This window comes from Haemaphysalis longicornis, unplaced genomic scaffold (genome assembly GCF_048455015.1).
Source record: "Haemaphysalis longicornis isolate Haplotype H1 unplaced genomic scaffold, Haemaphysalis longicornis Haplotype H1 scaffold_6, whole genome shotgun sequence".
Classification (NCBI taxonomy): domain Eukaryota; kingdom Metazoa; phylum Arthropoda; class Arachnida; order Ixodida; family Ixodidae; genus Haemaphysalis; species Haemaphysalis longicornis.
The window spans coordinates 73,921,891-73,934,731 of NW_027526407.1; the positions used below are offsets into that span (position 1 = coordinate 73,921,891).

Below are 12,841 nucleotides of genomic sequence, written 5' to 3' on the forward strand. Positions count from 1 at the left end.
GCCGCCGGCAGGAATTACCACCACCGCAAAATAAGACCCGGCACCAGCGGGGCCACATCTGATACGGCGCTTTTTGGATAAACAGTGCGCAGTGCATGAAAGGGACCGAGCGCAAGATCCTCCCCAGCGGCTGCGAGTTCGCCGCCGATTAAAAGTCACGTGCTGCACTGCAGCAACGCACACCGCGAAAGGGCAAGGCCAGGCCACCGCACACATGCGGCCAGATTTTTCGTTCGCTTATCCATCCTTGAGCGGAGTGCGGAATTCATGGTGTCAACAAAACTTGCCCGTAGCAGACGGCAGTCGGAGGAGCGTAATGCGGAAGTACGTCACCGCTGACTAGCGCAGCATCATGGGAGGCAGTGCTAGCGCGCCGTCAACAGTTGAAAAGAGGAGGAAACGCGGCGCGACGATAATGCGCGGTTTTTGATTTACGATTTCTTAGCTAATACTCATCGCTTTAACAAAATTCTTGCGGGAGGAGATTGCTAATACATTGTCTTATTTGGTTACATGTACATCCATGCATCGGCGGCAGGTATTTCAGGACCCCTTTAAGTGATACCCTTTGATTTGGGATTAAAAAAATATATAGTTGACCAAAATTGGTCGTCTGTCTCTTTAAGGTCACCTAACTTGTTAACGCTGAATACAGGCCTACCAACAAGCCTGCTCAGGCCCATTGGCCAATGACGATGACAGTTGCCATCAGAGGGTAATTATAGCCAGTTGGCCAATTCCCATTTGCCTGCGGCGTCACCATATCCACCCACAATCCTCATACCCACTCAAAAGGATAGGCTAGTAACGATGACAGCTGCCAGCAACGATGACAGCAGAGGCTTATGGCTAAAGTGACCAGCCGTCCCGATTTAGGCGGGACGCGTCCCCGTTTTGCGGCTGTGGTCCTGCTGTCCCGCGTGCTTGTGGGACGGTGTTTTGTCCCACTTTTGGCAGGAAATCTGGAAAACGGGTGTCACGCCCAGTGTCACTAATGAAAAGCTGGAGGAATGAAATGGTCAAAAGAAACCGTTTGAGGAACTTCAGCAAAGGAGCGCCCATGACGTGACTAAGCAAGAAACTGTTGCGTGTTTCTTGCTTAGTCCCGATGTCTGCAGCTGTTTTCTTGAAGTTACAGTGTACCAACAAACCGTTCAGTACACCCTTCTGTATTTGACGAACGGGGCGTGGACGTGCTTCAGTGCTTGTTTACTTATTCAGCAAATAATGCAGCATTGCTCATCGAACAAAGGCCGAAAGAACTACGACATGAATGATCTATCAGTTAAAACAAAATTGCATTAAGCCTTAATGTCCCTTCAAGGTGCCACGTTCTTCCTTCAGCCTCCCCCCCACCCCTGTCCCACTTTGGGGTCTGAAGAATATGGTCACTTTACTTATGGCCGATTCACCAATTCTTACTCGCAATGACGTGATGCAAATGCATTCTTATATCATGTACCCCTACCAACCTCCATGCAGAGAAATTCAACAGTGAAGTTCTCGCAACGGCCGCCGAGGTAGGGTTAGCCGAGGATCAACGCGCTGCGCAGTTTTCGTCGACCCCAACCTCCTTGCAACATGAAGCGGTGAATGCCACCGACCAGCGAGCTGCTTGCATCAAGGTTGCGAAATGTCAAATCTAAAACAAGGTATGCGTAAATGTATTCCTGCTTTTAAGTTGTCTTCAATAAAAACATAACTACTGACTAATAAAACTTGATACAAACGGCCCAACTAATATTAATTTATTTGTTTATTGCGAGGGCGGTGTTTTTTTTAAATTGGAGTCATAGTTAGCACAAAAACATTACCAAATGGCAACAATGAGTAAAACTGTCCGTGCTGCGCGTTGGCTTGCTAGCTTTGCAGCTACTTTTAAGTTTTGTGCGCAGAACTTCACTGCAATGACCATCAATTGTTCCATTTCAGCTACACTTTCACCCGCCGCGCTACTGTTGCCCTTATCTGGCAGTTTTCTGGACGCAGTGTTCACGAGAAAAGGGCCGTACATGCAAAAAAGGCTCAAAAAGAGCGTCTGCTTTTTGGCTGCTGAGTACAATGCGCAGACGCTCTGCGCAGACAGGAAGTAGAAAGCTGTGATTGGCTGCAGCTTCAAAGTACAGCTCGAGGCTTCCGGTCGCGTTCGTCGCCGCGCGTCTGATATCTAGCCCACGCAGATCGCCGGCGATTTACCGGCGTCAATGCCTCTCATTGCCAATGCCTCTCATTGAATGCACAGGGATTTTTATCTCACTACTACCTTTTTTTCCTTCCCTTCCCCAGATTTTAGGAAAGAGCCTAATTTGAAACGATATTTATATAAGCCTGCTCTTTCCATTATTCATTCAGTTTGCTAACCAAAGCTCGGTACGTTTGGCATATCCATCAAGGCGTGTCGCAAACGTGCACGTTTTCTTTCTACATGCAAAAGTGCTTGAGTGAAGAAAAAACGCTGAAAGGGCTTGTTGACCAGTCGGTCGAATCTCGCTTGCATATTTATTGACAGTAAATATTGGAACAGTACATAGCATGGATCATGAATAAGTCTGGGGGCTTATGCTGATGAAGTATATTTTTTGCATCTTTGCATATATGTGAACTATACTAAAGTTATGCATACGTTTTGCATATCTATATATATGTACACTATAATACGTAGACTGCATAAAGTGTACTATACAGTTGCACCTCGTTATAGCGAACACGATATAGCGAATTATCGGCTATAGCGAAAAAAATACAAACTTTGGTTGGCCACGCTTTATTTCAGTGACACTCATTTTTTTGTAATGAAACCGAAACTGCAAGAGCCACGCGCGATATCGGCTATAATGAACAAATATTTGAGAAAGGCTAATAAGCAACTTGGAAAAACTCCCAACCACCAAAACCGTGGAACTAGAAAAGGCGCTTTCGTGCATGGACACTGTGGAGAACGTCATCTTCCTCATTGCTGTGAAAAACCACACGACGAAGATCGCATCCTACTTCAAATAAATAAGAACTCAGGCCTGTTTCATCTAACACACATCTTTGTGTTTGAATTTCATGTCATGTTCTGGTTTATTTAGTTTGAAATGCCACCAGGAGGCAGGTAACGATTACCTCGTTTATTGTAGTTTCAAAGCCTAGCATATAGTGTCTTTGTATGTAAAATTTTTGCAATAGCGAGATTTCCAATCCGTTAAAGCCGATTTTTACCCCACGGTTACAACAAATACTGGATATAACGAACTTATTTACTGCCCCGACACTACTTTGTTATCACGAGGTTCAACTACACTACCTAGGTTATGTATACTTTTTGCATCTCTACCAGTATGGTGTTCCAATTAGCGCGTGTGCTGCCAATTCTGCATGCCAGTTCCCCCGTACAATTAACGCCAAATATAGTGTTCTCGCTTCTACACCAAAGGAAAGTGGCATCCAAAAATACTTGTTCTCAACACATGCTAGTTAATACGGTGTCACAGCTGCAACCCGAACAATATTTCTGTCGCACCTTTAGGTTAAAACATTCACGAGTAGAGTGCAAACTAATTGGCTGCAGCGCTGCTTAATGCGTTCTGAAGAACAATGTGTTTCTGTCACTACCAAATAGCGACACGCAGTTTTAGCTGATATTAAAAAAATACAGCAAGCAGCACCCTTTCCTCTTCAAAAGAGAGAAGACAGCGCCATAGCCACTAACAAAAGCTGTTTGCAGAATAGGCCGAGAGCGTCAATATCCGTATCTCAAAGCGCCAAGCCAGGGGCTATCGGGTGCCTCATGTGGCACCCAGCCAACAGTGTCCCCGCTAATTAATGACGACACAAGCGAGAGTATGTTGCGTAACGAGCTATCTTTACAACCCAGGGAGAGCCAAAGTCCGATGCATGCAAACATAGTGGAACCATGAGTTCACCCGGCAGAAAGCGAGATTGAGACGGAGAGGAGTGATAAACGCAAATCGATACAATGACGTAATCCCCAACGATACATAGTATTCAGTCAATGTTGGTTGTATAAGGGAATCGGCATGCATAACTGGCAGCACACGTGCGAATTGAAGCACCAGACTGGTTGAGACGCAAAAAGTGTACGTAACCTAAGTAGTAATGTACACATTAACTTATAAAGTGTACGTTGTATAGTGTACATATATACAGATATGCAAAAAGTACACAAAACTTTAGTATAGCGCACACATATGTAAATATGCAAAAAGGATAACTCATCAGCACATAACTGCAGCCTTATTCATGATCCATGACATGTTCTGTTCCAATATTCACGGTCAATAAATTTGCAAGCGAAGTACGACCGACTGGTCAACAAGCCCTTAAGCGTTGTTTTTGTTTTGTTTTTTTCGCTCAAGCACTTCTGTATGGAGAAAGAAAACACACACGTTTGCGACACGGCTAGATAGATATGCAAAACATTCTGATACTTCAAGATTACTCAAACGCGTAGCTGCCTTCTACTGCCTGCTACTGGCCAGGTCTACAATTCTGTGATTTTACCGCTACAGTTCGAGCCTTCAATCTATACGCACAAACATATAAAACACAGGGTGTGATAAAGTGAAACCCGTTCAAACACCCTTATTTCTGCTTCATGCAATGAAGAGTAGTGGTAGAAGGGGGTACTTAAATACTCATTTGCAACAAAGATGGACAAGGATAGGCATATGAACACTTTAATTTTTTTGACAATCGTGCTTCCAGCATTACGAATGTCTATAGACGGACACAAGTGAACAGCCCCAATAAAAAGTATTTTCGTATCAACAATGGAAACAAAAATGAGGCCCAATTTCTCGAAAATACAAACAAGAAGTAGTTTCCCATTTACACTGAACATAGAGATGCCAGTATGTCCCGGTTAAAACAAATTGCGGTAAGAACAAAATTCTGCACTAAAGGTTATACCCCTACTACACAGGTGCCCGAATATAATTCGAACCGAATGTCATCTGACTCAAGTGAGGGGCTTTGAATGCCACTCAGAATCCAATGTGCTCCACTACAATTTCAATGGCATTTGAAAGCTTTAACAATTGCTCACCGTGCTGCAAGGTGCTGCTGCTGTCTAGTTTCGTTTTTACACAATAATGTAACAATCAAATTCAGCAGCAGTCTTTGTCATTAAAACGATATCAAATTATAAATAATGCAAGCTTTGATGCGGTTTTTGCTTAATTCTGAATCGCAATCAAGTTTTCTTTTTTTTTTTTTTTTTTGCTGTCTGGCCACACTGGTTTGTCGCTTGCTCGCACTTGTGCTGAGAGTATAGAATTATTATACATCTCGATATCATGATTTAAGTGAATAAGAAGTAAACAAAGTCCCACAGTTAAGAATATTTTGTTTGTTTTAAGTACTTCCGTAATGTATTTGTTTATGCTGACTTGGAACGCTGCGTGCTAGAGTGCTAGAAATGGCATTCGAAGGCCCGAAATGCCTCTCTGGGTGCTCATGTGGCTCGAATGTCATTCTAGCCGGATGGCATTTCAAAACCCAGTGGAGCAGCACAACTTCGCATTTGAGTCAAATGACATTTGGTTCAAAGGACATTCGGACACTAGTGTACCAGGGGTATGAGATTATTCACTGAGAAGTAAGAGAAGAGCTCTCTTCATTAAGCTGAATTCAAAATAGTACACTTTAAGATCGTTATCTGTTCCACCACCCACGCTGACTTTGTTGCGAGCGTTATCAAAATCCATCGAAGCAGCAGCCAAAGCAACCCAAAATGCACAGCGTTTGCTTGAATGCAATGTTCAATGAAGAAGCATGCGACAAGGCTCACCACACAAGAGACGGACGCACGCAAAGATGAATGCCCCGCACCGCCATGCACAGTGCTCATGCGCAGCTCTGAATCCCCGATTGTGATGAATTGACGGCTAATGAAGAACACGTTGAAAACAGCGCGCGGGCAACGAAATGTCAGCCGCCTAGCAACCTTTGGCCTTAATTCTTTGACGGGCAGCTGTTGCTCCTGAAAAACATCCTGGTTGGAAGAAAACGCACTTTTGTCGCGCCGATTAAGATGCTTATAAAGAACAAATTCCCTCTTCAACTCGGCTGCTCGACTGGTGGTGTGTCGGTACCTCGTACCGTCACTACCTCGTACCGATGGTACTGCACCATCTGAAGAAGCGTACGCTAAACGTGCATCTTTCAGCAGAAAATTTTTCAGTTCCACCTATTCCGGACAATTGAAATCGCACTTGGAACAGTGTTGACACGATAAAAAACATCCAATAATTTAGCCGTAATATGTTTCCATTTTGTTTCAAGACTACAAATGCCCACAAATTATGCAACCCTTTCACCACTGGCAATATTGCTTAAGCAAACAAGACAAAAAAAATTGCAACATGGGTGTCGAAGTGTCGAACCAACCAGCGTAATTGTGTGCTGCATTTTGCCTCCATCAGACGTAGCAGCCTGTGCGGGTGGTAATCAAATCCGTAGCTTCATGCGTCAGCAGGCATATGATGGGTTCAACTAGAAGCAAACGATCAGAAAAAATTCCAAATCCTTAATCTTCACAGATGGCGGTTATGTGACAAAGACCTAATGGGGAGCGATCTGGAGCACGTATTGTTATATTAACAATGAACAAAAGTAAGTGGGTGGGGGCATCCTTAGCAAGGGTTAAGGCTTGGGCGAGTTGGTGCATAATTACAAAGAGGGGAACAGCGCAACACAGACGAAGCACAAAAAGAAGAAAATGATAACCACGAGCTCCGACTTCCAACTGACTAATTTTCGGAATGTCACATATATACGCTGACATTCAAAAAATACAAGAAAAGCAGAAAAAGCATGAAAGAATGTGCTGAAGGCGTCGTCTATTCAATTCCACTGTCCTGTGGGAAAACGTACGTAGGCCAAACGGGATGACGCCGTAATAAAAGATTAAAGGAACATAACTATAGCGTACATAAGGTGACTAGTGGCCACTTAGGTGTCCACTGTCGGGATTGCCGTGGCTGCGCCCCTATCTTTCACAAAACACAGGTCGTTGCAAAACACGAAGATAAAATAACTAGAGAAATTATTGAAACCACAGAACTAGAGCGCCGTAAAGAAAAATGTGTGAATGTACCCTCGTTGTCCCTCTCGCAAAAAGAGATTACTTTCCTGTCCCAGAGATAGTTCAGCACGTGTTAGTGGCACATGGCGTTGGTGCAGCATGATGACTGGTTGGGTTATATCCAGCTTTCATGTTTTTTTATGCTTTTTTTTTTACTGTCAGCGTGCATATATGACATGCCGAAAGATAAAGTCAGTTGCAAGTCAGAGCTCGTGGATGTCGCTTTCTTCTTCTTGTGTTTCGTCTGTGTTGCGCTTTCCCCTCTTTGGCATCCTTAGCAAACAGATAAACACAAATAAGCTTCAATCTGAAAAATTAAGTGTGCAAGGTATACTTGTTCCCACAGAACTACAGTAGCTGACTGATTTTTTTTTTCTCAAGCTGAAAGGAATTTAAAAACCATGTAAATGATAGAATGTAGGTTGAAAAATCCATGCCGCAGTAATGGACAAATCCCAGTAGGTAGTAAATTCCACGATATTCCAGAATTACATATTTTTAGAGTCCAAAAATTACTGCTCAGCAACTGCATAGACATCAACAAACGTAACACAAACCAAAAAATAGGAATTTGAACGCACAAATTTTGAAATTTCGGGCAACGGGGCAAAATAATAAAGCTTACTTGTTGGGTTGGTTTGCAAAGTGTGACGACGGAACTTTACCTATAAACGACTAGGACTTCCCCACAACTGACATTTAGGGAAAGCAATTTTGAAGCACGCATTATCAGCTCGTTATCAGCATGCATTATCAGAATCATATCAAAACACCACAAGGATCCGTTCAAAGCGGGGAAACGATGCACTGCTAGAACCACTTTACGAAACCAAAAAAATACAACACGCAACTTTACTTCATTTAAAAAAATGGGCGCTTGTTGCTGCGATCACTTTGGAATTAATGCTTAGAGGAGTGGGTTTCAAATTACCTGCTTCATGTGCTATTGTAGAACGTGGCAAAAGCCCTATGATGTATTTTGCGTAGCACCCGAAAGTGGGCGGTCGTTACGAATCTGGAAGTTTGGAATTCCAGCTAAAAGCCAGTAAAACATAGCGGAGCGTTTCAGAATAGAATAAACCCCCACACCACGTAACAGCGCTGCCATAGACTTGGTTATTGCTTTGGATGACTATAACTTGTCTCTAACTGGACAACTTGAGCTCACTTGAACCCTCAATGGCTCACGAGAGAAAAAGGGTGCAATTTGTTCATAATCCTCCCGACTTCAAAAGCTACCTCGTCACTGTGGGAACTACTCAAATTTACCGCAGTAATGACGCTGCAATGATATTGCCCAAGAATGAGATGGGTCCAATATGCCAATATGCTGCACAAAAGTACACGCAAACGAGGCTTGTGCAAAATATTGCACTCGTCGCTTCTTGCAACGAAGCAAATAAAAGAAATGGAAATTTTATCTAATATAAAATAATGCATCAACTTTGGCTGCCTCACTTCTTCAGCAAAAGCGTCGTATAATGTTACTTGGTTTTTCTCTGTGCACCCAGTGGCGTCAGGCAAGGGCATTTGCAGGGAAACAAACTTTTCTCAGACAAGCGCCTTGACGACACAGTTGCTAGAAGCAATGGATTTTGATGCAAAAGCGTTAAATGGACTACTGAGCAGAGAAAAGCCGTCATCTTGTGTATGTAGCAGCAAAGCAGATCCTAAAAGGGCCGACGGCAGGAAATTGTGTCGAAAAGAAACTTAAATAAATTTGGGTGCGGATGAAATTTGAAACCTCACCTGTGCAATGCGGGTCAAGTACACATCCCACCACACCAGCTTTACTCTCATTAACGCGCCGACGCAACGCAGGCGGTAAGGCGCGCCGTAGTGGAGGGCTCGGGATTAATTTTGACCACTTGGGGATCTTTAACGTGCGCCGAAATATCCTACACACCGGCGCTTTTGCTTTTCACCACCAGCTCGACTCTGTGACTACCGCTTACTAAAGGTGGACATTGAAAAATGCCAATAACCGGAACACACAGCTCGACAAACCGCGAGTTTGATGTCACTTGGTACGTCGGCAGGCCAAACTCATGTAACCACACATCAAGGTTGGATATAGGCGTAACAAGATACCCACTCAGGTGAATTGGACAGTGGCGATCATAGATGCCTTCACAAGCTAACGGCCAATTCCCATTTGGTTGCAACGTCAACATACCAACCCACAACTTTCACACACTTGAAAGGATTTGCGAATAACGATGAATTGAACATTAATGCTTTTGCATCCGACTCATAAGAAGCGCGTAATGTCCTCAAGGCCTTTTCTAGAAGTGTAATACCTTGCTATGCAATTTTTTATCCTTCGCACATATCATATTTTTGCCTAAGCTCAATCGCACCTTGAGACTCAGCGGAATCAGATTGCAGGCTTTCGCAACTTGCGACTCAACAAAATTTCATTGCACGCATTATGTTTATGAGGCAAATGCTGTTTGCTTTAATTTCTTGCTGAGGAGTTGTGGTGTGTTGGTGTTGTACGATGGAGTGAACTCTTTAAATGAATTTGGTCACTCGATAGAACAGAGTTCGGAACAGGAATAACATGCCACCTCCTTCTCCATTCTTTTAAAGACAATTGTACAAAAAACGGGGTTAAACGCTCTACGCCCTCACTACACATCACTGTACTTAATGCGATTCGAAACACAACAATGGCGCCTCATAAATAAAACGATTAGCTCTTCACACAACCGCCACAATTCCAGACACACGTGTCAACCAATGAAGCTTGCAAGGCGAAAAAGCGCAGCTTACTGACACTTCATTGTTCTGCTGTAGTTGTCATGAAGCTATGTGAACGACTGCGACCGGGCGTTACCAAAAGCACAATTTTCCTGGAAAGCAGCTTAATCAATCGTAAACCATATATGATCAGAACAGCATCAGGGCTTTATCATCGTTTGTATATGGCACATGACAGCATATGGCAGATGGGAATTCTAGTTAGAACATTCCTGGTGTTGCGTCGGCACGATGAGGTCACGTCAAGCTCAATTCACTTCCGACCACGTGTATATAGCTCCCCCACTTTTAAAAAAACATCACAACGGTCGACGCCCGTAAATAATTCGATAACACGGGAACCGTAGCGCACTTTTGGTCACGATTACCGCACAAAAAAGTGTGGATACCGTAATTAGTAACAAATGTGGTCACCACGGTGTACGCGCGACGCTACGGCACCCTGGTACGGTCGTCGGAGAACGTAATCACGTGGCAGCGCTGAGTTACCCCACGGCTAGTCGTAAGCGCATCGCCGCAAGTAATGCGACATTTTTTTTTTTTTTTTCCCACAATCCGTCATGCCTTGGAGTGACAACCATTGCGCATTCGTGTGAGGAGCTTTGACGTAATAACTGCGACGTCCCCGCACACGCACGGACACCAGGAAAAGTGCGAAGCGCCACGCCGGTCGCAATCATCTCTGAGGAAGCGCTTCGCCGTCGCTTCCGTGTTTACACCCATCGCCTCTCCTCAGTTCAATTTCACTTTCACCGAGCGACAGACGTCAAAACAGGAGCGACGCTTCCCAAAGGCCGTTTCGTTCGGTTAATGGACGTGGAAGCGAAAACGAAAGCAAACCAACGCGACGAAGCGGGCAAACGCTGTGCACCATCGAACCACGCGACTGTCGACGTAATCGTGGCAGCTCCGCAAAACGTGCGGTCGGCTCGAGACATCACGCTGCCGGCGATAGGCGAGGAGCTCCGGGCCAACCGCGTATACACGCAAATCGAACCACGTACGGGACGTAGATTAGGCGAGATTGCCCGGATTTCCACCCGCAGCAGGGTAGACACCGCGCCGCTGCAACGGTCGCAACGGGCCGAGAAACCGAAGCCGTAGGTAACGTTGAGCGGCGGTTCAAAAAAGACGGCCGCGTTCAAAAATAAACCCCTCCCTCACTGCGTCAGCATCGGCACACAACGTCTTCGAGCACGGCCGCAAGCGGCCGCGAGCCCGCCAGCAAGCAGACGATCGGGCGCGTGCAGACGGCCCGAAAAGGCTTAGCGCAGATATCGGGGGAGGCCCGCGCGGCGCTTCCTAGCGTGTCGACGGCTTACTTTTGAGCGCTCCCAATGCTCGGCAAAGGTCAAGGGTGGCGAGCCTCGCTGCCGTCGATCGCCGATCGCTTCTGGTCGAGGGGGGCCGCCGAACGCGGCGTGGCCGCCGGAAGCACGGACACCATCCGCACGGAAGGCGAAAGTCTCGGAACAGCACGGCTTGCGGGCCCAGTAACCCACATTCAACGGGCCGCGCACACACACGCACACACATGCAAGCACCGTACTACCACAGAACAGGGAGGATTTTAGAGAAGCAAAGGTCTAGCTTTGCCTGTAGTGCCAGAAAAAGCGTAGTGGCGGCGTCGTGAACTACCCAGTACGCCCGCTTGATGGCGCTGTAAACACGGCTTTGTAAACATGGCGGATGCTTTTTGCACAGGCCGCTTGAGCTCCTTAATAACATGGCTGCCCTCGCACGGCGGCCGCCGGCTCGCTGCTCCACGGCCGGACTCGACTCTCCTCCTCCCGCGCGCGAAAGGGGCGTCGAGTCCGGCCGTGGCTGCTCCTGCTGGCTCCTGGCTGGCACGCTGGTCGCGTGTTTACTTGCGCCGCGCTAGTGAAGTGATGTTACGCCAGGTGACCAGATGGCCTCGACTGGCACAGACCACAGTGAGCAGCAAGTGAGAACAAATCGTTTATTGACATCCGCAAGTTTACAGAGGCCAGGACATCATTTCATTTCGATCGCTGCAATTGTACGTCGCTTTCGTGACAACATTTTTTTTTTTTGCCACAACAACTCGTTCACTTGCGCTAAGATTTCGAACGAAGGGCACAAATGAAGTATTGACGGCGACAACGGTTTCCTTTGCACCGTCTTTCTAGCGGAGTGCATAACACTCACCTTCTGTTTGAAGAATCGAATATTCTGGCCTCGACAGCTGCCTTCCGATGCGGAATTTCCCACATTTGTCATTCCACAAGCACTCAATTCTCGTGTTTTGCCAGTCCTCTCAACAACTGATGGACGCAAAAGCACATAACAGCAATAACAGTCACGAAACCGGTGCTCCGCGCACATTGAAACGGTCGGCCGTTGCAGCGGTTTCAATTTGAATTGGCGGCTTTGTGGTTGCGAATTCAGAAACAAGGTGGTGCACCAGTCGGCTGTTCGTAAAAAGTTGCGTACATTTTTGCTCAACGGATGTTTGATGCGGAACTTGTTAATAGTATTTTTAAATAACACATTGTAAGCGAACTGTGTGGGCTCTTTGAGTCACGGAATGAATGTTTTGTATTCTATACCAAAAGTAACATTTTGCCTGCGCCGTCTGGTGGGCTTGATGGTCGAAAACAGCGCTTTAGGTTGGTCAAGGTTGGTCACGTGGGGCGTCGATTTTTACGCCGCCTATAGGGAAGACAGGGAACGTCCAAGCTTGCGAGCCCTGGTACTACACCGGAGGGCTAGCGGCCGCCTACCGATGCGCTCCTCCGGCAGCGGCGCTCGGCAGCTACGGCAGACCGAGACCCGGATGTTGATGCCAGTGCGCATGCGCCCGCGCACTTCCAGCCGACCGGCCCAACCCCCTGCCGTGAGAGCATCGGCATATGTCGGAAGCAAGGAGTAGTGGGAGGTGAAGCGCCGAAACTGCTGCAAGAGGTGGACATTTATTACAATTTATTGTAACGACCGATGCTCATGGAGATAGGGCTTTTCAAACGG

The 12,841-nt window shown here is 46.1% G+C and overlaps 1 protein-coding gene across 1 annotated transcript in view; it reads right to left on the bottom strand.

The window, feature by feature from the left end:
* The window catches only part of LOC144143486 (steroid hormone receptor ERR1-like), a 123,132-nt gene extending 111,735 nt beyond the window's left edge, over positions 1–11,397 (bottom strand). Inside the window, exon 1 of the mRNA XM_077675235.1 lies at positions 11,176–11,397. The gene's annotated coding sequence lies outside the window, so the exon portion shown is untranslated. The remainder of the gene's footprint in view (positions 1–11,175) is intronic.
* Between the last annotated feature and the right edge of the window lie 1,444 nt (positions 11,398–12,841).